Genomic DNA, 25051 nt, shown 5'->3' with positions numbered 1-25051 from the left:
ATCAATACACTAATCTGGCACAATTCTGCACTTGCCAGATTTATCATTGTATTTGTCTTTACTATATAGTGTCATAGCATGAAAACAGGCACTTCGGCCCAACTTGCCCACTCCGGCCAACATGTCCCATCTGCCCTAGTCCTACCTACCTGCATTTGGCCCATATCCCTCGAAACCTGTCCTATCCACGTAACTGTCTAAATGTTTCTTAAATGTTGTGATAGTACCGACCACAACTACCTCCTCTGGCAGCTCGTTCCATACACCCACCACACTTTGCATGAAAAGATTAGCCCTCAGATTTGATTTGCCCTTAAATCTTCACTCCCTCCCCCCCCTCACCTTAAACCTATTTCTTCTGGTTCTTGATTCCCCTACTCGTGGCAAGATACTATGTGTGTCTACCCGACTTATTTCTCTCATGATTTTGTACACCTCTAAATGATCACCTCTCATCCTCCTGCACTCCAAGGAATAGAGTCCTAGCGTGCTCAAACTCTCTCTATAGCTAAGGCTCTTGAGTCCTGCCAACATCCCCATACAATGTATGCAGTTTTCATGCGAACAAGGAACCTTGATGTGTATGACAATAAGCATTTGAGCCTGAATCTGAATGGTCTCCTCAAAGTTCTTGGAACGCATTCTCTTTTCTCTATTAGCAGCTTTTAGGAATTTTGGCATGGCTACCAAGCACTCTCACTGCCTGACACATGGTACAGGATGTAATTCTCTTTCCTTCATTTACTAATTTATTTTCCATTTACCTCTGCAACCTGCTGACTTTCCCCAACAAACAGTGAGGGACTTTTTCTTACAGTTTTCTGGGTCAGATGGAAAGTTACTGTCCATGCCAGAGGAGAATCCCCTGTGTTTATTGAAGTGCATTAGATTAGTCAGTCACTGGCTCTTTCCCAGAGAAGTCTTTTCAATTGCAATCGACAGGTTTGAGCTAATGGAAATGTAATCTAAGATTATTTTTATTTAATAGTAAGTCCTTCAAGATGAACATCACTCAGTGACTCTCATCTTCTTAATGAACCTCTCTGGACACAATGTACACTGTATATTGACCATCGTGCAAACAAACCTCCCTTGTATTGACTCCATTTATACCTCCCGCTGCCTCGGCAAAGCCAGCAGCATAGTCAAGGACGAGCCGCTCCCTGGCCATTCCTCCTTCTCCCCTCTCCCATCAGGCAAAAGGTATAGAAGTGTGAAAACGAACACCACCAGATTCAGCAACAGATTCTTCCCAGCTGTTATCAGGCAACTGAATCATCCTACCGCAACTAGAGAGCAGTCCTGAACTACTACCGACCTCTTTGGTCACCCTTGGACCACCCTTGATTGGACTTTGCTGGCTTTACCTTGCACTAAGCGTTATTCCATTATCATGTATCTATACATTGTAAATTGCTCGATTGTAATCATGTATTGTCTTTCTGCTGACTGGTCAGCACGCAACAAAAGCTGTTCACTGTACCTCGGTACACGTGACATTAAACTAAACTGAACTGAACTAAATTTTGTACCCCTTCAGACAGATTATACCTAGTGGATATAAGAGTGGACAGGACGTGAATCTCATGCCTACTATGTGCTTTTGTGCTGAAGCAAAGCAAGAATTTCATTGTCCTATCAGGGACACATGACAATAAACTCTCTTGAATCCTGAATCTTGAATTTGTAAAACAACATTGTATTAATGTGGAGCAAAGTGATTTTGTGTTCATGTTTGAATGTCTTTGTGCCAGTGACTAACAGTGGCTCATAGCTGGATGAGTGTTGTATGTTCACCAGCATTGCTTTCATGGCATTCAGTATTCGAAACATAGAAACATAGAAAATAGGTGCAGGAGTAAGTCATTCAATATTATCATGGCTGTTCATCCAGTTCCTGCATTTTCCCCATAACCCTTGATTCCTTTAGCCCTAAGAGCTAAATCTAACTCTCTCGAACAGTCATAATAATAATAATAATATATCTTTTATTGTCATTGCACGTCAGTGCAACGAGATTTAGTTATGCAAGATCCAACAGCAGTCATTAGTGGGACTTTCAACTGCTTTGATCTAAAACGATAGTCATGGGTGACTGAAACTGTTAGATTTTACAATCAATATTATTGTAACTAAAACATACTGGAAACACCCAGCAGGTCAGGCAGCATCTGTGTAGAGAGAATCAGAGTTCGTCATTTTTGATTAAGGCATTTTTGACTGAAATGTTAAGAGTCTTTGACCCGAAGCAATGTTTTGTTTTCATTATATAAAATCAAAGTTGACTTTGTCATAGAAGACAGAGTTTAGTTTAGTTAGGCTAAGAGATACATCGTGGAAAGAGGCCCTTCGGCCCACCGAGTCCACATGGACCAGCGATCCCCACACATAAACACTATCCTACACATGAGGGGCAATTTACATTTATACAAAGCCAATTGTAGATCAGTGACTCATGTTATGAGTCATACTTTGTAGTTACGCCCACAAGTTTAACAGAAAGCTTCTCTGCCCTTTCTCATTTTGGAGTTACGTGCTAACATGTAGATACCTATGCAGTAACGTTAATAAAGTCTGTGGATCTTAATCACTGTGCGTGACTTAAGTTACTCTTGCAGCAGAAGCTCAACGTGGTGCCTGGGATGTCCTGATTCCTGGGATGTCAGGACTTTCATATGAAGAAAGACTGGATAGACTCGGCTTGTACTCGCTAGAATTTAGAAGATTGAGGGGGGATCTTATAGAAACGTACAAAATTCTTAAGGGGTTGGACAGGCTAGATGCAGGAAGATTGTTCCCGATGTTGGGGAAGTCCAGGACAAGGGGTCACAGTTTAAGGATAAGGGGGAAATCTTTTAGGACCGAGATGAGGAAAACTTTTTTCACACAGAGTGGTGAATCTCTGGAATTCTCTCCCGCAGAAGGTAGTTGAGGCCAGTTCATTGGCCATATTTAAGAGGGAGTTAGATGTGGCCCTTGTGGCTAAAGGGATCAGGGGGTATGGAGAGAAGGCAGGTACAGGATACTGAGTTGGATGATCAGCCATGATCATATTGAATGGCGGTGCAGGCTCGAAGGGCCGAATGGCCTACTCCTGCACCTATTTTCTATGTTTCTATGGTGTCAGAGTGTACGGACTCACTCCATGCTTAATTATATTGCATATATGTTAGTTTGTTGTTTTCTCCGGTATATATTGCTATGGCTTCTGCTTTCAGAAAATCAGAGATCCTGGTGTTTGACGAGGACCTCGCAGAACGGTGGTGCGTATTTGAAGAGGATTTCTCAATTTACATTGAAGCAGCTCACCCTACTGTTGTTCCCAGTGTTCGAGTGTCAATTCTTCTTAAGCTGGCAGGCACAGAAGCAGCTCGACATGCCAGAAGATTTCATTATGAACCCGCTAGATTTGACCCGGCTGGTGTCCAGATTGCTCCTGCTGAATCTATCCGAGACCCTGACTGCCTACTACGCAAATTCCGACAGTTATGTGATTACATACTAACTTGGTCATGGAGAGGCATTTGTTCTTTTCCCGAAGCCAGAGACAGGGAGAACCTGTGGAGATGTATGTCAGTGCCTTGAAGCACATTGCTAAACGATACGATTTCAGGGATATATATGACAGCCTAGTCCGTGACCGTTTGGTCTATGGTGTCCGCAATGATAAATTACACGGCAAGTTACTGCGGGATGCTGAGCTTACTCTAGAGACTGCTGAAAACTGCTGTCACATTGCTGAAATGGCTGACGCTCATACAAATGTTTTGGGGCACTCTGCTGAAATTAATGTTGCCGCATGTCTTATCAAATCTCTCGCCGTTCATCTCAAGTGCCCGACAACTCTATCATGAGACTAATAGACAATTGTCTTAACTGTGGGGGTTCGCATGCCGCTGCTCGTGACCATTGCCCTGCGTATGGAAAATTATGTTGATTTTGTAACAAACGGAATCACTTCTTCAGATGCTGTCGTTCGTGTAGCAACAGATTTCAAACAAGGCAATCTGTAAATTCACTTGGCATTGAGAACCTGCTCTCAGAATGCTCTCAACCAGCTCCCACAGATTTGCAGGCTGATAGCGAAGGTTTTGACTTTGATGTGCATTCCTTGTCTGATTTAAAGCAAAAACAACTAGACCCCAAGATCGCTTTGCTTGTTAACGGCAAGAACTTTTATCTGAAAGTTGACACAAGGGCCCGATGTAACGTGATCTGTCTCGCTGTGTTGAAAAAGTTACGAAAAACGGAGACTGTCACTCCTACGGCTGCCTCCCTTCTCCCATTTGCAGGAAGTCAAGTACACCCTAGCGGTCAAGTCGAGCTACGCTGCTGTCCACAACCTGAGTTTCTATGTTGTTCGTGAGGATGTGCCGTCTCTACTGGATGCCAACGCATGTCAACACCTGGGACTTGTCTCTTTCAGCCCTTCTGTTTGTCATCTGACTCCAACCTGTGACTTTAGCCAACAAATCCTGACACAATACAATACATTGTTTGACGACAAGCTGGGTAGGTTGCCTGTTAAGTACACAATTATCATTAACCCTGAGGTAATTCCAGTTGTCCGTCCAGCTCACAAGATTCCCCCATGCTATGTGGGACCGTGTTCAAAGTGAACTCAACAGAATGGTGTCTCTAGGTGTGATTGCTCCCGTCGCTGACCCCTCGGATTGGGTCTCCACCATGGTTGTGGCAATGAAGAAGAATAAGGATGAAATACGGATTTGTATCAATCCTAAGGACATAAACACAGCCATTAAACAACCTCACTATCCCATGCGCACTGTGGACGAGATTGCAGCGCAGATGGCTGAGGCAACTGTATTCACTGTTCTAGATGCCAAGAGTTCATTCTGGCAGATTTTGCTGGAACACAACTCCTCCAAGTTAACCACCTTCAGCACACAGTTCGGGCGTTACAGATTTCTTCACATGCCTTTTGGCATAAGCTCTGCTAGTGAAGCTATGGAGCAGTTGTTTGCAGGTTACCCATGCTCCATTGTAGTGGATGACATCCTCGTTGCTGGACGAACTGTCGAAGAACACGATGCTAATCTGACAAAGGTCCTGGATCGCGCCAAGGCCATTAACATCAAGCTAAACCCTCAAAAATGCAAATTCAGGGTCAGTGAGGTGAAATACATAGGCCATGTGTTCACTAAGGATGGCCTAAAAACGGATCCAGCGAAAACCAGTGCCATCAACGAGCTCCCAGCACCCACAGACATGCTCGGTCTGCAGAGATTCCTTGGCATGGTTAACTACTTGAGCAAATTTATTCCAGACTTTAGTGAAATATCAGTCCCGTTGCACCAGCTTACACACAAATACACTGCTTGGACCTGGCATGAGCAACAGCAGAGGGCGTTCGACACTCTTAAGCAGCAGATGCTCCTACTCTTGTTTACTTTGATCCTAAACGACCCGTCACACTGACTTGTGACGCTTCACAACACGGACTGGGTGCAGCATGTCTTCAAAATGACGGTAGCGGCAATAAGCCTGTTGCCTAAGCCTTGCGCACTATGACTGACACAGAACAACGATATGCCCAAATTGAGAAAGAGCTGCTGGCTGTTGTTTTTGCCTGTAAGAAATTTAACGACTTTATCTTCAGACATACGATAACGATTGAAACTGACCATCAACCTCTGATCAGTGTCTTTAACAAACCGATTTATGCCTCTCCAGGGGGCCTACAGCGGATGTTGCTGCAGCTTCAAAAATATGACATTGTTCTGATCTACAAACGTGGTAAGGATATGCACCTGGTTGACATTCACTCGCGTGCCCCTGCGAGGGTCCGTCCTCGCCGGATGATGACTTTATCGTAATGACTGTGTTTTTTATTCCCTCGTCCAGTGTGGAGGACTTGGTTGCCCACACTGCTGCTGACAATACTCTATGGTCGCTCGCCTCCGTCATGAAGGCCAGACAAGCACTAGAGCGTTCCGCTGCCTGTTCGGCCTTTCTTTGCCATCCGCGATGAGCTAGTGCTGCAGGATGGCATTATTGTAAAATGACATAAGACTGTGGTCCCTGCTTCGCTGCACAGCAAGTATTTTAACGCTGTCCACGCAGGGCACCCAGGCGCTGAAGCCACCGTCCTACGGGCAAGAAACATGTTCTACTGGCCTAGAATGGCCGAATACATCACCGAGAATGTGGCGTCCTGTGCAGTGTGTAACAGCTGGGCACCTCATCAACAAAAACGACGACTTCTTTCACATCCAGCTCCTGCCCTCCCATGGTCTACAGTGGCAACTGACATATTTGAATGGCACACAAGCATTACCTGGTACTTGTCGATTCGTATTCAGGATGGTTTGGCATTGATTTTATTAGGAGCCCCACTTCTCGCGGGGTAGTTTCGAAGCTTGCTCGCCATTTCGCAGTACACGGAGCTCCGGGCATACTGTTATCTGATAACAGCAGTCAATTTACCAGCCAACACTTCAAGGAATTTGCTGCACCCTGCGGTTTTTGCCACATCATCAGCAGCCCTGAATATCCACATTCGAATGGGCTAGCTGAGCGGGCTGTCAAGAGTGCCAAACAGCTCATGGAACATTCCTACAGAGCTAATTCTGACGTGTTCCTGGATCTACTCAACACGCAACATCTCCTGCGACCCCATTTTAGGTTCACCTGCTCAACGTTTATTGTCGAGGCAGACCCGAGCCATGGTGCCTGTGGCAGATCAGGCATTGATCCCACAGGTGGTTCCACCATCGGAAGTCCAGTCCAGGTTACAACAAAAGCATGACATTCAAAAACAGTGGTATGACAGAACAAGTAGGCCGCTTCCACCATTAACCAAGGGGCAGGTGGTTCGTTTGCAAACTGACAAAGGCCTTGACCGTATCGGTGTTATTTCTGGAACTGCTTCTGAGCCACACTCATATCTGGTCAGTGCTGATGGCGGCACCTACAGGCGTAACAGACAACTATCCTGCCTGTGAATGAGCCAGCTCCACCTCTGTATTATCCAGACCGTACAAGTGTACTTCCGTCCGTGCCCAGCGGCATTGATCCGCCTACACCAGCACAACAACCACTTCTGGAGCGGCTGCTTTGCCAGTGGCGACGCCCCCTCCGCCTGTGCCACAGTCCCCTGTTTCATCACCGGGAATGCTGGTTCAGTCTCCGTCACCTGTGAAGCCACCAGCCCTAGGTGGGGAAAAACGGAGATGGTCTTTATGGCACATGTGCTGGTCGTGTTTGCAAGCCCATCGTGAAGTACCCGGGCTATGTTTGACTTTCCTCCAGCTAATTATGAACTGCTATACATGCCTTATTTAGTCAATGGTTTTGTACTGACATTTAATTCTTTACGAGGGAGGATGTAGATCAGTGTCACTCATGTTATGAGTCAACAGGTTAGTACAGGTCTCAGAGGCTATGGGGAGAAGGCAGGAGAATGGGGTTAGGAGGGAGAGGTAGACGATTGAATGGCGGAGTAGACTTGATAGGCCGAATGGCCTAATTCTACTCCTATTCCTTATGACCTTATGATCCGGAGAAAACCCACGCAGATCACAGGGAGAATGTACAAACTCCGTACAGACAGCACCCATAGTCGGGGTCATAATCAGTAATCCCTGGTGCTGTAAGGCAGCAACTCTGTCGCTGCAGCACTGTGCCTCCCACACCAGAGGATAGTGGTGGAGTGATGTTACTCTGACTGGAGGTCTGTGACCAATGGTATCTGCAGAGAATGGTGGGCACCTTGAACATACTGGCTGGGTGGAGTGGAGGGAAGGGAGGGGAGGGGGTTGGGGGGTGGGGGGGTTGGTGAGGCAGCCATGATGGTGAGATTTAAGAGATACTTGGACAGGGACATGAACAAGGAATTATGATAATGGATTAAGTGTAGGCAGCAGAGGTTGGTTTAATTTGGCATCATGGTCAGCAGGGATTGCGGGCCGAAGGGCCATGTACCTGTGCTGTACTTTCCTATGTTCTACATTCTATGCGGATGTTGACCTGATGAGGGTGTCCAGATTTTCAGTTTCAATTTCAGAATCCCAGCAATTGCAGTTTGATTTTTTTTACCCCGTTAATGACACTATTGGTGTTGTTATGTGATCAGATCAAGTGACAGATTTGTTCTGTAGTATTTGAGCGTAGAAAATCATGTTATCAGAAACCACTTAGATGCCTGGCTATTGAAGTTAATAAACCTAGAACTGGCAGCATGGGTTTACAATGCTGAGTTTAGTTTAAAGATACAACATGGAAATGGGCCCTTTGACCCACCTGGTCTGCTCTGACCAGCGATCCCCATACACTAACATTATCCCACACACTAGGGACAATTTACAATTTTACCAAAGACAATTAACCTTGTATTTGGAGAGTGGGAGGAAACCTGAGCTCCCGGAGAAACCCCATGTGGACACAGGGAGAACGTACAAACTCCGTACAGACAGCACCAGTAGTCAGGATCGAACCCGGGTCTCCGGCTCTGTAAGGCAGCAACTCTACCGCTGCGCCACCGTGCCGCCCTGCTCTCACCATGTTTGCCACTGTGCATTCTGCCTCTGTCGAAGCAGGACATGTGGTCTGCTGGGGCTGGGGTGTGGCGGTGGGGTTTGGATGAGGGGGAGGGCATGCGGTGACATCTGCCAACAGGATGCATAGTTGCTGGCTCTATTGATATATTCTTGGACATATATATCATATCCACTAGCTGAGATCTGGCGAACCCGGGGCTGTAAAGCCTTATCACACAACCTTGCATTACAGTATTGAGGGCTTTATGGTTCATCTCTTTTTAAACTTTGTTTAACTTTAGCTGTTAGGATTTTGCATTTAACATTTTTTGACATTAAATTGTAGTTTCCTTTGCATTGTTAGTCAGTGATAAAACAACTTCCCACTGTGGGAGTTACAGTATATAGTTTATTATATGGCTAGCCAAAACTGCTCATCAGGAAATTACAGTCAGCAGGAGCTGATTCAGTTTTAGCCAGTTTAAACAGAGGACTGTTGACCTGAAACATTGACCATTCCTTTGCTTCCACTGTTGGGCGGCACAGTGGTGCAACGGTAGAGCTGTTGCCTTACAGCGGCAGAGACCCAGGTCTGATCCTGACTACGGGTGCTGTCTGTACGGAGTTTGTACGTTATCCCTGTGACTATGTGGGTTTCTCCGGGTGCTCCGATTTCCTCACAAACTCCAAAGATGTACAGGTTTGTAGGTTAATTGGCTTCGGTAAAATTGTAAATTGTCCCTCGTGTGTAGGGTCGGGCTAATGTACGAGGTGATCACTGGTCGGCACAGGCTTGGTGGGCCAAAGGGCCTGTTTCCGTGCTGTATCTCTAAAGTTTAAAGTCTAAAATCTAAAGATGCTGCCCGACATGCTGTGTTCCTCCAGCAGCTAACTTGTTACTCCAGTTTTCTGCAGCTGCAGTCTCTTATGTCTCTGTACATAAAGGAGGATTTTGCGAATACACAGAGCCCAGTTCCATTGGTACAAAAGTCAAGTCAAGTTAAGCCAGGTATGGTGGAGTACAGGCACAATTAAAACCATGCTTGCAGCAGCATTGCAGGCACATAGAATATTACAACACACTGAACATATATTATACAAAACAGTGAAAGATAAAACAAGACATTAGTGCCAAGTCCATGGAAGTGCAAGAGGTTGCCTGCAGTGTACTGTCACTGAGGTAGGAATTGGGTTGTGCGGGAAGGGAAGGGAAGGGCAGGGGGAACGGGAAGGGCGGGGAAGGGAAGGGCGGGGCAGGGGGGGGGAAGGGGGGGGGGGAAGGGGGGGGGGGAAGGGGGGGGAAGGGGGGGGGAAGGGGGGGGGAAGGGGGGGGGGAAGGGGGGGGGGAAGGGGGGGGGGGAAGGGGGGGGGGAAGGGGGGGGGAAGGGGGGAAGGGGGGGAAGGGGGGGGAGGGGGGAGGGGAGGGAGGGAGGGAGGGAGGGAGGGAGGGAGGGAGGGAGGGAGGAAAGGAGGGAGGGAGGGAGGGAGGGAGGGAGGGAGGGAAGGAAGGAAGGGAATCCTTGATGCTGACTTTGTTGGTGCTGTCAACTGTGGAACTTGCCAGGTTGGAGGGTGCTTGGATTTCGAAGTTAGCCGACTACAGCTGGAGCACATGAAGCCTGCACAATTAGCCTGGGCAAGTGGGAGGAAGCAATGGACCAGAGTACCCAGTGCAGGATGCTCCTGGCAGCCTTCAGCCCTGTGGGAGGACATCAGCCCCGTTCACTCCCAGATTCAGACTGTCAGGAGAAGAAAAGAAACAGAATTAAGGCAATTGTTTGAGAACAACAATAGGAGCAAAAGACCATTTTTTTGTTTTGTTTTTTAGCTTTTGCTACAAAAGAGCTCGAGTTATACAACCCAGACTGAACTCAGTGGATCCATCTGATAAAATTAATAAAAAGGTCTGGACAATCCGCTATGTGAATCCATAACAGGAGCAGCAACAATGGCCCTCTCTCACGGTACGAGTCCACCCACGAGTGATCCCGAGTGAAAGAAAAAATCAAACTGTTGTCAACGAGATTCCAAGTTCCAAGTTTATGTTCACTATATGCAGTCTATAGCTCTGCATTCAATACGGTCATCCCCACCAAGCTCACCACCAAACTCCACCAGCTAGGCCTCAGCTCGCCGATATGCGCTTGGATCCTGAACTTTCTCACGGAGCGACCGCAGGCAGTGAGACTGGGCCCGCACCTGTCCTCCACTATCACCCTGAGCACCGGCACACCACAGGGTTGTGTACTAAGCCCCATGCTCTACTCCCTCTTCACTCACGACTGTGTTCCTGCATTCGACACCAACACCATCGTGAAGTTTGCAGACGACACAACAGTGATTGGGCTGATCACCAACGGTGATGAAACAAATACAGGGCGGAGGTGCAGAACCTGGCGGACTGGTGCACACGTAACAACTTGTCACTAAACACCTCCAAGACCAAGGAGCTGATTATTGACTCCAGGAGGTCCCATAATGGAGAATACGCCCCAATCTCCATTTACGGGGAAAGTGTGGAGAGAGTGTCCAGCTTTAAGTTTCTGGGCACTCACATTTCAGAGGACCTCACATGGTCCACCAACACCGCTGCGCTGGTCAAGAAGGCACAGCAACGACTGTTCTTCCTGAGGACATTAAAAAAGACTGGTCTGCCCCAACAGCTGCTGACAACGTTCTACCGCTGCACCACAGAGAGCATATTAACGTATGGCATCTCTGTGTGGTATCTCAGCTGCACGGAGGCGGAGAGGAGAGCTCTTCAGCGCGTCATCCACAGAGCGCAGAGGATCATTGGGACAGAGCTACCAGCCTTGGAGGGCATCTACCACACACGGTGCCTCAGGAAGGCCGTCAGCATCCATAAAGACTCCTCACACCCTTGTAACGGACTGTTCGAGCTACTTCCCTCCGGCAGACGTTACAAGGCCTTCTACGCCCGAACCTCCAGACTCAGAAACAGCTTTATTCCAAGAGCTATAGCGGCTCTGTACCGGCCCTGCTGAGTGCCCCCCATCCCCCCCTGGACTGTCTCCCTCGGATGGTCACGACACACAGCTTATTTATTTATTTTACTTTTCTTTTTCATCGGTTGGAGCTGCATACTAAATCTCGTTGCACTGACGTGCAATGACAATAAAAGATATTATTATTATTATTATTATGAGGTTAAACAAGTTCCCACGTGTATGTCTAAGTTTGCCGTTTACTTCTCATTTCTGCGATGTACCAAGTTCCTCTCCCGGGTTACTCGTGAGCCAACAACGTCTACCGACGTGTGGAAAAATCATCACATGGTAAAAATGTTGTCATGCAGTTTTTCTTTCACTATAAAAAGACCCAGCCTGAAGAACTATCTCGACCCAAAACATCACCTATTACTTTTCTCCAGATATGCTGCCTGACCAGCTGAGTTAGTCTGTCATTTTGTGTCTATCTTTGGTTTAAACTAGTATCTGCAATTCCTTTCTTCAAACTTTTAGAGCAGATTGTTTCAAGAAACAATCCTTACAAAATTGCATTCAAAAGTCCATTTGAACTGCATTTGTTCAAGGTCTGGCATCAATCATTGAAATGCATAGGCTGTTTTGTGTCAGGAGGAACTGCAGATGCTGGTTTACACTGAAGATAGACACAAAATGCTGGAGTAACTCAGTGGGACATGCAGCATTTCTGGAGAGAAGGAATGGGTGACGTTTCTGGTCGAGTCCCTTCTTCAGACTGAAAAAACGTATTGACACTTCTCTCCAGAGATGCTGCCGGCTTGGCTGAGTTACTCCAGCCTTTGTGTCTAGTAAGATTGTTTTATTCCCTTAAATTATCTCTCATCAAAACGTTGGTTAACCTCTAACAAAAAGATTAGGTAAATTGAACATTAACTTTATTTTTCCCCCGACAGCAAGGTCCGTAGAGCAGAGGGATAGCAGTGTGTGTCTCTCTACTCACCCAGTATGTCTGTCAGAGCAGCTGTCCCACCGTTGCGACTTAAACTGTATAAAAATTAGCGACTCAAAACATTGCTGATAGGGGAGATCTGCCCCGAAACCACCTGTTTCACACTCACCCCAGCCCTGGGAAACAAAGTTTTCAGAGTCCTACAGCCACCCCAGCCCGCCCGCGAACCTCTGAATGAAAGATAAAGCTCAGATGTTCTCTTCAGCAGTGGCGTCCCAGGGTTTCCCAGCGCCTGGCCCAAGTTTCAATTTAAACTCGGGTAAAATTAGTTTTTTATTAAAAACCCAAATACAATTGGCCCTTAATTGTAAATATGAGAATGTTTTCCTATATTGCAAGGTAGACTATCATCCGGTGTAGATACCATAATTTATTGGAAATATATGAATACACGAGCATAGGGGTTAATTAAAAATTGGAGTCATATCCCATCTACATCTGGAGCGCAGAAGGTTAAGAGGGGACTTGATAGAGGTCTTTAAAATGATGAGAGGGATAGACAGAGTTGACATGGATAAGCTTTTCCCACTGAGAGTAGGGAAGATTCAAACAAGAGGACATGACTTGAGAATTAAGGGACAGAAATTTAGGGGTAACATGAGGGAGAACCTCTTTACTCAGATAGTGGTGGCTGTGTGGAATGAGCTTCCAGTGGAAGTGGTGGAGGCAGGTTCGATTTTATCATTTAAAAATAAATTGGATAGGAATATGGATGGGAAAAGAATGGAGGGTTATGATCTGAGTGCAGGTAGATGGGACTAGGGGAGAATAAGTGTTCGGCACGGACTAGAAGGGCCGAGATGGCCTGTTTCCGTGCTGTAATTGTTATATGGTTATATGGTTATAAGCTTACATCTCATTCTTTCGCTGTGTTTCTAAGAAATGTCATTAAGGACTTATGTTATGTGTTTTTGCTGGACCGAAAGCAACCTATTTACAACATAAAGTTGTGGGTAACTTTTTAGGAGAATACTTGTGATGTACAGAACCAGAAATTAATTTATTTTACAAAACACACAAAAATAACTCTAGTCTTAATTACCAATGCTGTTTGTGAACTTATTTGCGGTTGCGGCAGCATCTATGGAGCGAAGGAAATAGGCAACGTTTCGTGCCGAAACGTTGCCTATTTCCTTCGCTCCATTGATGCTGCCGCACCCGCTGAGTTTCTCCAGCACTTTTGTCTACCTTCGATTTTCCAGCATCTGCAGTTCCTTCTTGAACTTGTGAACTTATTTTGTGAACTTCCCCACTGAACGCCTCCTATGTTTGGCAAGCAAATAGCACGGGTTAGTACAAATACACTTAAAACTCACCACGAATAGCAACACACCACGAAGGAGCTTCCAACGATTCATTTATCAAGAAGCTAGAGTAACTCAGCGGGACAGATGGCATCTCTGGAGAAACATAGAAACATAGAAAATAGGTGCAGGAGTAGGCCATTCGGCCCTTCAAGCCTGCACCGCAAGTCAATATGATCATGGCTGATCATCCAACTCAGTATCCCGTACCTGCCTTCTCTCCATACCCCCTGATCCCTTTAGCCACAAGGGCCACATCTAACTCCCTCTTAAATATAGCCAATGAATCGGCCTCAACTACCTTCTGTGGCAGAGAATTCCAGAGATTCACCACTCTCTGTGTGAAAAATGTTTTTCTCATCTCGGTCCTAAAAGATTTCCCCCTTATCCTTAAACTGTGACCCCTTGTTCTGGACTTCCCCAACATCGGGAACAATCTTCCTGCATCTAGCCTGTCCAACCTCTTAAGAATTTTGTAAGTTTCTATAAGATCCCCCCTCAATCTTCTAAATTCTAGCGAGTACAAGCCGAGTCTATCCAGTCTTTCTTCATATGAAAGTCCTGACATCCCAGGAATCAGTCTGGTGAACCTTCTCTGTACTCCCGCTACGGCAAGAATGTCTTTCCTCAGATTAGGAGACCAAAACTGTACACAATACTCCAGGTGTGGTCTCACCAAGACCCTGTACAAGGAATAGGTGACGTTTTGGGTCGAGACCCTTCTTCGGATTTAACCTGCAGCTGCAGTTCCTTCCCATTTATAATTTACTAGACCAGGTGCAGACCCGTTGAGTCTGTTCCCCCAACGTGCGGTTGTGGGGGGGAAGGCGGCACGCAGCGTCACACACACTAACTATCCCCCCCCACGCACTCACGCTAATTACCCCCCTTGATATTATATTAATATTATTAATTTACTCCTTTTACCCCGTAACCACCCTATCTACTGACGCATAGCCCCCAACTTGCAGTCACATCTAGAGAGGGGGGGGGGGGGGGGGGGGAGGGGGTAGAGAGTGAGGGCAGAGAGAGAAGGGGCAGAGACAGAGAGAGAGAGACAGAGACACAGAGAGAGGGGCAATGAGGGAGAGGGGGGTGGAGAGGAGGAGAAGAGGGAGGGTGGGTGAGGGGGGAAAGGTGGGGAGGAGGGAGGAGAGAGAGAGGGTGAGAGTGAGGGGGAGAGAGAGGGGGTGCTGAGAGGGGGTGAGGGGGAGAGGTGGGGAGCGGGAAGGGAGGGGGAGGGAAGAGGGTAGGGGGTGTGGAGGGGAGGGTGGGGGAGGGGATGCAGGGGAGGAGGGGAGAGAGAGAGAGGGGGGAGATGGGGGAGAGAGGGGGAGGAGAGAGAGGGAGGAGAGGGGGCGAGGGGGGAGAGAGGGTGTGCTGAGAGGGGGGTGAGGTGAGGTGAGGGGAGGGGGAGAGGTGGGGAGCAGGGAGGGGGAGGGAGGGTGGAGGGAGGGGGTAGGGGTGTGTGGAGGGGAGGGGGATTTAGGGGGGGACGGAGAGAGAGAGAGGGGAGAGAGAGAGGGGGGGAGGGAAGGAGAGGAGAGAGGGGGAGAGGAGAGGGGGGAGGAGGGAGGCAGGAGAGGGGGGGAGGAGGGGGGGGAGAGGAGAGGGGGGAGAGAGGAGGAGGGGGAGGAGGAGGGGGGAGGAGGAGGGGGGAGAGGAGCGAGGAGGAGGGGGGGAGGAGAGGGGGGGGAGGAGGGGGGAGAGAGGAGAGGGGGAGAGAGGAGGAGGGGGGAGGAGGAGGGGGGAGAGGAGGAGGGGGAGAGGAGGGGGGGAGAGGAGGGGAGAGGAAGAGGAGAGAGGGGGGAGAGGAGAGGGGGGAGAGGAGAGAGGGGGGGAGGGAGGAGAGAGGGGGGGTGAGAGGAGAGGGAGGGGAGAGGAGAGGGGGGAGAGGAGAGGGGGAGAGGGAGAGGAGAGGGCAGGGGGGGAGAGGAGAGGGGGGGAGAGGAGAGGGGGGGAGGGGGGAGAGGAGAGAGGGAGAGGAGAGGGGAGAGAGGGGGGGGGGGGGGTGAGGAGAGAGGGGGAGAGGAGAGAGGGGGGGGAGGAGAGGGTGGAAAGAGGAGGGGGGGTGGGGAGAGAGGTGGGGAGAGAGAGGAGGGGAGAGAGAGAGAAAGGGAGAGAGACAGGGGAGAGAGAGAGAAAGAGAGAGGGATAGGGAGAGAGAGAGGTGGGGAGAGGGAGGAGGGGGAGAGAGAGAGAGAGAGAGAGTGCCTTTTTACTTCAACCCAAACCCCCCAAACAACCATTTGCAGGCAGTGCTTTTTTTACTTTAAACTAACCATATTTTCATTTTCAAACCACATTAAGGGTACTAACAGTTGTGTAGACATTTGTTCAGTGTCATTCAGAGCTCAGAGTGACCGCCATCTTGCAGAGACTGATTGAGGCACACCACTTCCTGGATTTATTGTCCCTCCCCTTCCCTCCAGCAGGGGCAGCAGAGAGAATGGTGAATTTTTTTTAAACATTAATTTCTCTCTGATTTTTCATCGATGGGAAAAATACTCTGGTCCAGGAAGGCAGAAGTGGGCTCTGATCGAGGTGGCCAAAAATGACGGCCGTAGGTGGCGGCGTTCTCTCGAAAATCGCAGCACAGTGGGCCAAAAGCGGTCAAGGTTAGTAATATAGATAACATTTATAAAATTCCCATTTGTAAAAATATAAAATAAAACCTCCCATTTACAACATTGTTTTGACCAATTGCTCTCTAACGTGGACAGACTGGGTGGAAAGTGATGCCTTAGAAAATCCCCTGTATAACGCATCAGCCTTCAATAACTGATGTTAATTTGTCAGATATAAATCCTGAGACGGGACACCTGTCCCATATATCTGCTTCTCCATAAAAAGTGCATTAACCTAACAAGGATTCATGGCACCGTTTCAATGTGAAAAGTTAAAGTTCTGAAGGGAACTAATGAACTCTCGCAATGCGGCTTTCCCCACACTGCAATGTTCATTCTTTTTGCCACCGTTTCTCAGTTCCCCGGTGAGTGCTTTTTGCTCCTTAACAGTGAATTGTTAGATCACTGTAAAAATTTCCATTAAGATCTGACTAATCTTCAACATTTCCCTTCTGGCACTCAGGCCAAACCCACGAGTTACTCACGAGTCACTACGGTAAACTCACGGGCTACTACGGTATTACAACGAGTTTAAAAGCTTCAAATGTTTCCTTCAAGAGTGAACTTGGCTCGTGGAAATCTTTCAACATGTTGAAAATTTTTCACGAGTTAACAAGTTTCCCGAGTGCCTGCCGTTAGCGCTACGAGTCGCTAAGTTACGAGTTCCGACGTTCCCGCTACGTTAATTCTACGTGATTACCGCGAGTTTGATTTGTTTTTAACTCGGGATCACCCGTGGGTGGACTCGCACCGTGAGACAGGGGTTTAACTCTGCCAATGTGTGCAAGCAGTCAGTAGAGGGAGACTGCAGTCACAACTCCTGGAGAGCCATGTCAGCGCCTAATTAGAATTGTACTCTAAAAAGCAAACTGATTAAATACACAAAATACCGTTAAGCACCTTACTGGATATTGTAAATTAACTGTTGCTAAACCAAAGAATCTGGCGGTATCATTATTAATATTAATTGTATGAGTGATAGAACATAGAACAGTACTGAGGAATGGACTGAGTCTGAGGAAGGGTCTCGACCCAAAACATCATCCATTCCTTCTCGCCAGAGATGCTGCCTGTCCTGCAGAGTTACTCCAGCATTTTGTGTCTATCTGTAAACCAGCCTCCGCAGTTCATTCCTATGTAGAACTACACAGGAACGTGCCCTTCCGCTCACAGTGTTTGTGCTGAACTTGATGCCAAATTAAACTAGTCTCATCTGCCTGTACATGATCCATATCCCACTATTCCTTGCACTTCCATGTACCTGCATAAAAGCCTCTTAAATGCCTCTACCACCACCCCTAGCAATGTATTTCAGTCCCACCACCCTGTGTAAAAAAACTTGCCCCGCATATCTCCATTAAACTTCCCCTCCCTCCTTGTAGCTATGCCCTTTAGAGTGGGACATTTCCTCTCTGGGCAAAAGGTTCTGACTGCCTACCTTATATGTGCCTCGCATACTTTTATATACTTCTACCAAGTCTCCCCTTAACCTCCCACATTCTAGAAAATGATGCAATGGAATTTACTGTGGTATTGTTGGGTTTAATGTAAAATGCCATGCAATTTTCCAAAGTTCTCCCAGCTCTGTCACAGCTAATGTACCCACACCCTATTCCAGCCCTCCATAGTTCAAATGCTCATTTCAATAGGAACCACTATTTATTGAGTCATAGTTATGCAGCACAGAAACCGGCCCATGCCAACCAAGATGCCCCATTCCCTCAATCCTTGCTATTGCGGGAGTGCGGGTAGGTTCACAAGGTTAATGGCAGGACTGACATACTGTATGATGAAAAAATGGATCGACTGGGCTTACATTCACTGGAATTTGGAAGGATGAGAGGGATTCTTATAGAAACATATTAAAATGCTTAAGGGATTGGACAGGCTAGATGCAGGAAAAATGTTCCCGATGTTGGGGGAGTCCAGAACCAGGGGTCACAGTTTAAGAATAAGGGGTAGGCCATTTAGGACTGAGATGAGGAAACACTTTTTCTCACAAAGAGTTGTGAGTCTGTGGAATTCTCTGCCTCAGAGGGCGGTGGAGGCCGGTTCTCTGGATGCTTTCAAGAGAGAGCTAGATAGGGCTCTTAGGGCTAAAGGAATCAAGGGATATAGGAAGAAAGCAGGAATGGGATACTGATTCTGGATGATCAGCCATGATCATATTGAATCACGGTGCTGGCTCGAAGGTCTGAATGGCCTGCTCCTGCACCTATTATCTATGTTTCAATGTTTTTATTTACTCTTGTCCCACCTGCCTGCGTTTGGCCGGAATATATATTAATAGCTAATACCATTCTTGAGTTAATCCTTATTCTTCTCCCTGCTCCTTACTCGGCTCAATTGACCCACAGTGGCCCAGCAGGTAGAGCTGTGGCTCCCCAGCACGAAAGACCCGGGTTCAATCCTGACCTCAGGTGCTGTCTGTGTGGAGTTTGCGCATTCTCCTATGACTGCATGGGTTTCCTCCCACATCCCAAATACGTGCAAAGGTTAATTGGCCTCTGAAAATTGCCCCTGGTGTAAGGAATGGATGAGAAAGTAGGATAACATAGAACCAGAGTGAACAGGTGATCATTGGTTGGCTGGACTTGGTGGGCTGAAGGGCCTGTTTTCATGCTGTACCTCTAAACCAAACTAAACTAATCTCTTACTGAAGAACACTTTCATTGTTCAACACCTCATCTCTGTCTCCCTACAGCAAAAAGCAGCACATTGTCACACCACAAGTTTCATCCTATTGAAAACATGTGTTCATATGTGTGCATCTCCAACACAGATCCTTACCTAGAATCCGTAGCCCCTCGAATAATGATGAGGTGGAATACAGGAAGAAGATAGAGCTTAATAACGTGGGGTCAAGACAACAAGCCGTCCCTCAATGTCAGCAAAACAAACAATATAGATGTTGACTTCAGAAAATGCAATAATGCACACGTCCGAGTGAATATCAATGGTGCTGAAGTGGAGATACATAGACCATAGAACATAGAACAGTACATTATAGCACAGGCCCTTCAGCAGATTATGTCTGTGCCGAACATGATGCCAAGAACATCTCTTATCTGTCTGCACATAATTGATATCCCTCCATATCCAAAAGTCTCAAATGCCACTATTATATCTGCCTCGATTACACAAAGACCAGTAGTGCATCCCAGGCTCTGCACATCTTAAAGCTATACCCTCTGGAATTTGATGTTTCCATCCTGGGAAAAAGCTTCTGACTGTCTACCCTATCTATGCCTCACATAATGTTTATATTTCTATCAGATCTCTGGATTTCAGAGAAACCAATCCACGTCTGTACCATCTCTCCCTAGCTAATACCCCCTGATCCAGGCATCATTCTGGTAAACCTCCTCTGCACTCTTTCCAAAGCTTCCACATCCTTCCTGTAATGGGGTGACCAGAACTGCGCTCAATACTGGACGGCAACCAAGCATGGAGAAGCTGTTATCAAGCAACTGAACCCCCATCCTACCTCAACCAGAGACGGTCCTGAACTACTATCGGACTATCTTTGATCGGATTTTACTGGCTTTACCTTGCACTAAACATTATTCTCTGCTCTGTACCCTTTCCAGCTTGACAACAAGCGGGCCCGGTGATCACGGTGGCGCAGCGGTAGAGTTGCTGCCTTACAGCGAATACAGCGCCGGAGAACCGGGTTTGATCCCGACTACGGGTGCTGTCTAAGAAGGAACTGCAGATGCTGGAAAATCGAAATACACAAAAATGCTGGAGAAACTCAGCGGGTGCAGCAGCATCTATGGAGCGAAGGATGAGTCTGAAGAAGGGGTTCGGCCCGAAACATTGCCTATTTCCTTCGCTCCATAGATGCTGCTGCACCCGCTGAGTTTCTCCAGCATTTTTGTGTACCTACGGGTGCTGTCTGTTTGTACGTTCTCCCCGTGACCTGCGTAGGTTTTCTCCGAGATCTTCGGTTTCCTCCCACACTTCAAAGACGTACAGGTGTGTAGGTTGATTGGCTTGGTAAATGTAAAAATTGCCCCTAGTGGATGTAGGATGGTGTTAATGTGCGGGGATCGCTGGTCGGAGTGGACCTGGTGGGCTGAAGGGCCTGTTTCCACACTGTATCTCTAAACTAAACTGGAAACTAAACATCTTTCCTATAACATGGTGCCCAGAACAGAACACAATTCTCTAAATGCGATCTCACCAACGCCTTGTCCAACTGCAACATGACCTTCCAACTTCTAAACGCAAAACTCTGAATAATGAAGGCCAATGTGCCAAAAGCCTTTTTGACCACCCTATCTACCTGCGACTCCACCTTCAAGGAACCATGCACCTGCAATCCGAGATCCTGCTGCTCTACAATACTCCCCAGAGCCCTACCATTCACTGTGTGGGTCCTGCCCATGTTAAGGGCCTGTCCCACGAGCATGCGACTCCATGAGGCAAGCGCGACCTAACGTGGTCGCTTGAGCCATACGGCCTCGGGGGGCCGGTCCCACTTCGATCACCGGAGCCGTATGGAGTTGTGCGGGGCTGGTCCCGAAATCGCGCGGGGCTCCGAAAAACTGACCGTGTTCAAAAATTCTGTGCGGCAACGGCCTGCCGGCCCGCAGCCGCCTCGACGCCGTACGCACCACCTCATTGGGCACAAGCAGCGTCTTGACACCGTACACAGCGTCTTGACGCTGTATGTCACGCGCGAACTTCCTGCGTACGTCACTCACTCGACCTCCGCGCGACCCCCGCTTCCGGTTTGGTCGCGCTTGCCGCACGCAGGTCGCATGCTCGTGGGACAGGCCCTTAAGACTTCCCAAAAAGCTAATGAAATTCCATCCCTAACCTGCACCTCCAAATCACTGCTTAAAGCTTACTTAGAGACATAGAGGCATGGAAGCATATAGCATGTAAACAGGCTCTTTGGCCCAAGTCGCCCATGACGACCAAGATGTCCATCTAACCACATCCCTCTAAACACTATATACTTCCTTTGTAATATTTTGGTTATCTTCTTTAGTATCTCCTGATGTGCTTTGACATCACATTTTGTAGGAGCACATGCATGTTTTTGTTTAAAATGTCAAATGGAAGTTGCTATGGTCGCACTGATTCATCATTGGATCACAATTATTAGTATTGTTATTTGTTTATTATGGCCAAGCTGACTGTGGGATACTGTGAAAAGCGTTTGTGTGCATGCTATCCAACCAAATTAGATAATACTGTACGTAAAGACCATCACGTAAAGACCATCACGTCGAAAGTAGGCATGCAGGTGCAGCAGGCAATGAAGAAAGCGAATGGTATGTTAGCTTTCATAGCAAAAGGATTTGAGTATAGGAGCAGGGAGGTTCTACTGCAGTTGTACAGGGTCTTGGTGAGACCACACCTGGAGTATTGCGTACAGTTTTGGTCTCCAAATCTGAGGAAGGACATTATTGCCATAGAGGGAGTGCAGAGAAGGTTCACCAGACTGATTCCTGGGATGTCAGGACTGTCTTATGAAGAAAGACTGGATAGACTTGGTTTATACTCTCTAGAATTTAGGAGATTGAGAGGGGATCTTATAGAAACTTACAAAATTCTTAAGGGGTTGGACAGGCTAGATGCAGGAAGATTGCTCCCGATGTTGGGGAAGTCCAGGACAAGGGGTCACAGCTTAAGGATAAGGGGGAAATCCTTTAAAACCGAGATGAGAATAACTTTTTTCACACAGAGTGGTGAATCTCTGGAACTCTCTGCCACAGAAGGTAGTTGAGGCCAGTTCATTGGCTATATTTACGAGGGAGTTAGATGTGACCCTTGTGGCTAAAGGGATCAGAGGGTATGGAGAGAAGGCAGGTACGGGATACTGAGTTGGATGATCAGCCATGATCTATTGAATGGCGGTGCAGGCTCGAAGGGCCGAATGGCCTACTCCTGCACCTAATTTCTATGTTTCTATGTTTCAAGCCAAACAGAAGTACAACACATAGAGCAAAGAGTAAAATACCAGAATTCTGAATATAGTTCTCAGCATTGTAACGCAAAAGTTCCAGATAAAACAGTCCAATGTTTGCAGTGAGGTAGGATGGAAAATCATGACTCTACCCTATCTTATTGGAGGACCATTCAGTTATCTGATAACAGAAGATAGAAACATAATAACATAGAAAATAGGTGCAGGAGTAGGCCATTCGGCCCTTCGAGCCTGCACCGCCATTCAATGTGGTCATGTCTGATCATCCAACTCAGTATCCTGTACCTGCCTTCTCTCCATACCCCCTGATCCCTTTAGCCACAAGGGCCACATCTAACTCCCTCGTAAATATTGCCAATGAACTGGCCTCAACTGCCTTCTGTGGCAGAGAGTTCCAGAGATTCACCACTCTCTGTGTGATAAGACACTATTCCTGAGTCTGGTGGTATATGCTCTCAATCTTTTATATCTTCTGCCCGACTGGGCAGGGTGGAAAAGAACCTTGGTCACGTGGACTGTTTTTTTGAGGCAGCGTGAAGTGTAGATGGAGTCAATGGGAAGGTGTCTGATCTGTGTGATGGACTGGGCCACATCCACAACAAAACTGTGATGCAACCTGGCAACATGCTTTCTATGGAGAAACAAGGAACAGTAGATGCTGGTTTATATTGAAGATAGACACAAAGTGCTGGACTAGGGCAATTTTTACATTTACCAAACCAATTAACCTACAAACCTGTACGTCTTTGGAGTGTGGGAGGAAACCGAAAATCTCGGAGAAAACCCACGCAGGTCACGGGGAGAACGTACAAACAGACACTTTAAAATGCAGCAGTCTGAAGAAGGGTCCCGATCTGAAACATCACCTATCCATGTTCTGCACAGATGCTGCCTGACCCGCTGAATTACTCCAGTACTTTGTGTCTTAGTATGCTTTCTATGATGCATCTTTATCCTGAGGAGGTAGTGTCATTGGGGTGTTCTATTTTAGCTGTAGCTTCAATGTAGTTGTTCAAGGAGAGATTGTACGTAATATTTACCTCTTGGAATTTGCTGCTCTCAACTATTTCCACTTCGGCATCACTGATGCTGATTGGGACATGAAGTCCACCATGCTTCCTGAAGTCAATAACTAGCTCCTTCATTTGGCAATAAGGGAGAAATGGTTGTCCTGACACCATGTCATTAAGCTTCCTATCTCCTTCCTGTCCTCTGTCTCATTGTTTGCGATCCGGCCTACCAAAACGGTGTTATCTGCAAACGTGTTAGAGCAGAATTTGGCCGTGAGTGTATGGGGTGTATTAAGAATAGAAGTCCTTGGCTGGAGGTATTGAAACTCGTGGTAAAGATCCTACCTGCTGCTCAGGTTGAGATTACCCAACTCACCACCACCAGGGACCTGAACCATAGACCTTCCAGCTCTCAATGGCTCAGAACTCAGTTGATTTACCAGGGAATAGAGCACTGTGGATGGATGGATATATTAACGCAGATGAAAACTTAATCCGCTCAAGACTTTCTTGGCAGATGCACCTGGGAATATTCAGTTGGATTAATATTCACAAGTGGGGCAATGCTTGAAAAAGATTAATTTGGTCATGCATCTTTAAATTGTCAGTGGGATCTTACTATTCGTAGAATGGCTCTACATTTACCAGCATGATTCACTGAGGTCCAAAAATAGTAATTAATTTGAGGAAGTACATTGTGACATTGCGACACATGTTACAGAGCTATATATATGCAAATATTTCTTTCTGTTTAATGCTACATAAATATTAATATACCCCCTGCTGCACACACCTTCACACTCATTGCTACCTGAATAAGGTCCACTGTTTCGATCAGGTGCCCAGGGAGTAACACTGTCTCTTTATAAATTACCCTCATAGCTTTCCCCGATTGCATCTACCTGCATCTTGCATCAGTCGTATTCTGGGAACTGGGTGAGATCAAAGGCCTCTCATTAACAATGCTCCAAACCAGCTTCCAGGATTGCAAGAAATCTTGGAACAATGTGGATGGGTGGGATTTAATAGGATTCTAAGGGGTAACTTTTTCACACAAAGGGCGGTGGGTGTATGGAACAAGCTGCCAGAGAAGGTAGCTGGGGCAGGGACTATTGCAAAGTGTGAGAAACCATTAGGCAGGTACATGGATAGGATAGATTTAGAGGGATATAGGCCAAACGCAGGCAGGTGGGACTAGTGTAGAAGGGACATGTTGGGCGGTGCGGGCAAGCTGGGCCGAAGGGTGTTTCCACACTGTGTCACTTTATAAGTGTAAGAAACATGGGAATGTGCCTAGAGGGACAATAGTTCTTATACTTTCTTTCTCCCTCTGCGTAGAGTTCCCTGTGCTTTTGCACAAGCGGTTCACTCAAAATGCATCCAGTCAAGACACATGGTGACATGGTTCAAAGGTTCAAAGGTTATTTTATTGGTCACATACACCTAGGTGTAGTGAAATGCTTCTTGCCAATGCAGCACATAAAGAAAGAATACAGACATAACAATAATAAAGAAATATAAACATAAAACATCCCCTACAATGGTTCCCATTATGTCCCCATCCCATGTCCACCCATAGTCGGGCCTATTGAGACCTCCACAGTTGCCTTTACGGAGGCCCGATGTTCCAGGCCGTTCTTGCTGGGTGATGGTGCTCCAGCGTCGGGAGAATCCTCTCAGCGGCATGGGAACCCTGGAACGGCCGCTTCCCTTGCCG

At 47.1% G+C, this 25051-nt stretch overlaps 1 long non-coding RNA gene across 1 annotated transcript; it reads left to right on the top strand.

Moving 5' to 3' along the window:
• The first annotated feature begins 279 nt into the window (after positions 1-279).
• LOC116981138 lies at positions 280-19770 on the top strand. The gene is made up of 3 exons (XR_004414175.1): positions 280-521; positions 3229-3234; positions 19729-19770. It is a non-coding gene; the product is annotated as an uncharacterized LOC116981138 (long non-coding RNA).
• Positions 19771-25051: the final 5281 nt, after the last annotated feature.

This window comes from Amblyraja radiata, chromosome 1 (assembly GCF_010909765.2).
Source record: "Amblyraja radiata isolate CabotCenter1 chromosome 1, sAmbRad1.1.pri, whole genome shotgun sequence".
Classification (NCBI taxonomy): domain Eukaryota; kingdom Metazoa; phylum Chordata; class Chondrichthyes; order Rajiformes; family Rajidae; genus Amblyraja; species Amblyraja radiata.
Note: the sequence above shows the minus strand (reverse complement) of the source record. Positions and strands in the feature narration are given on the sequence as shown.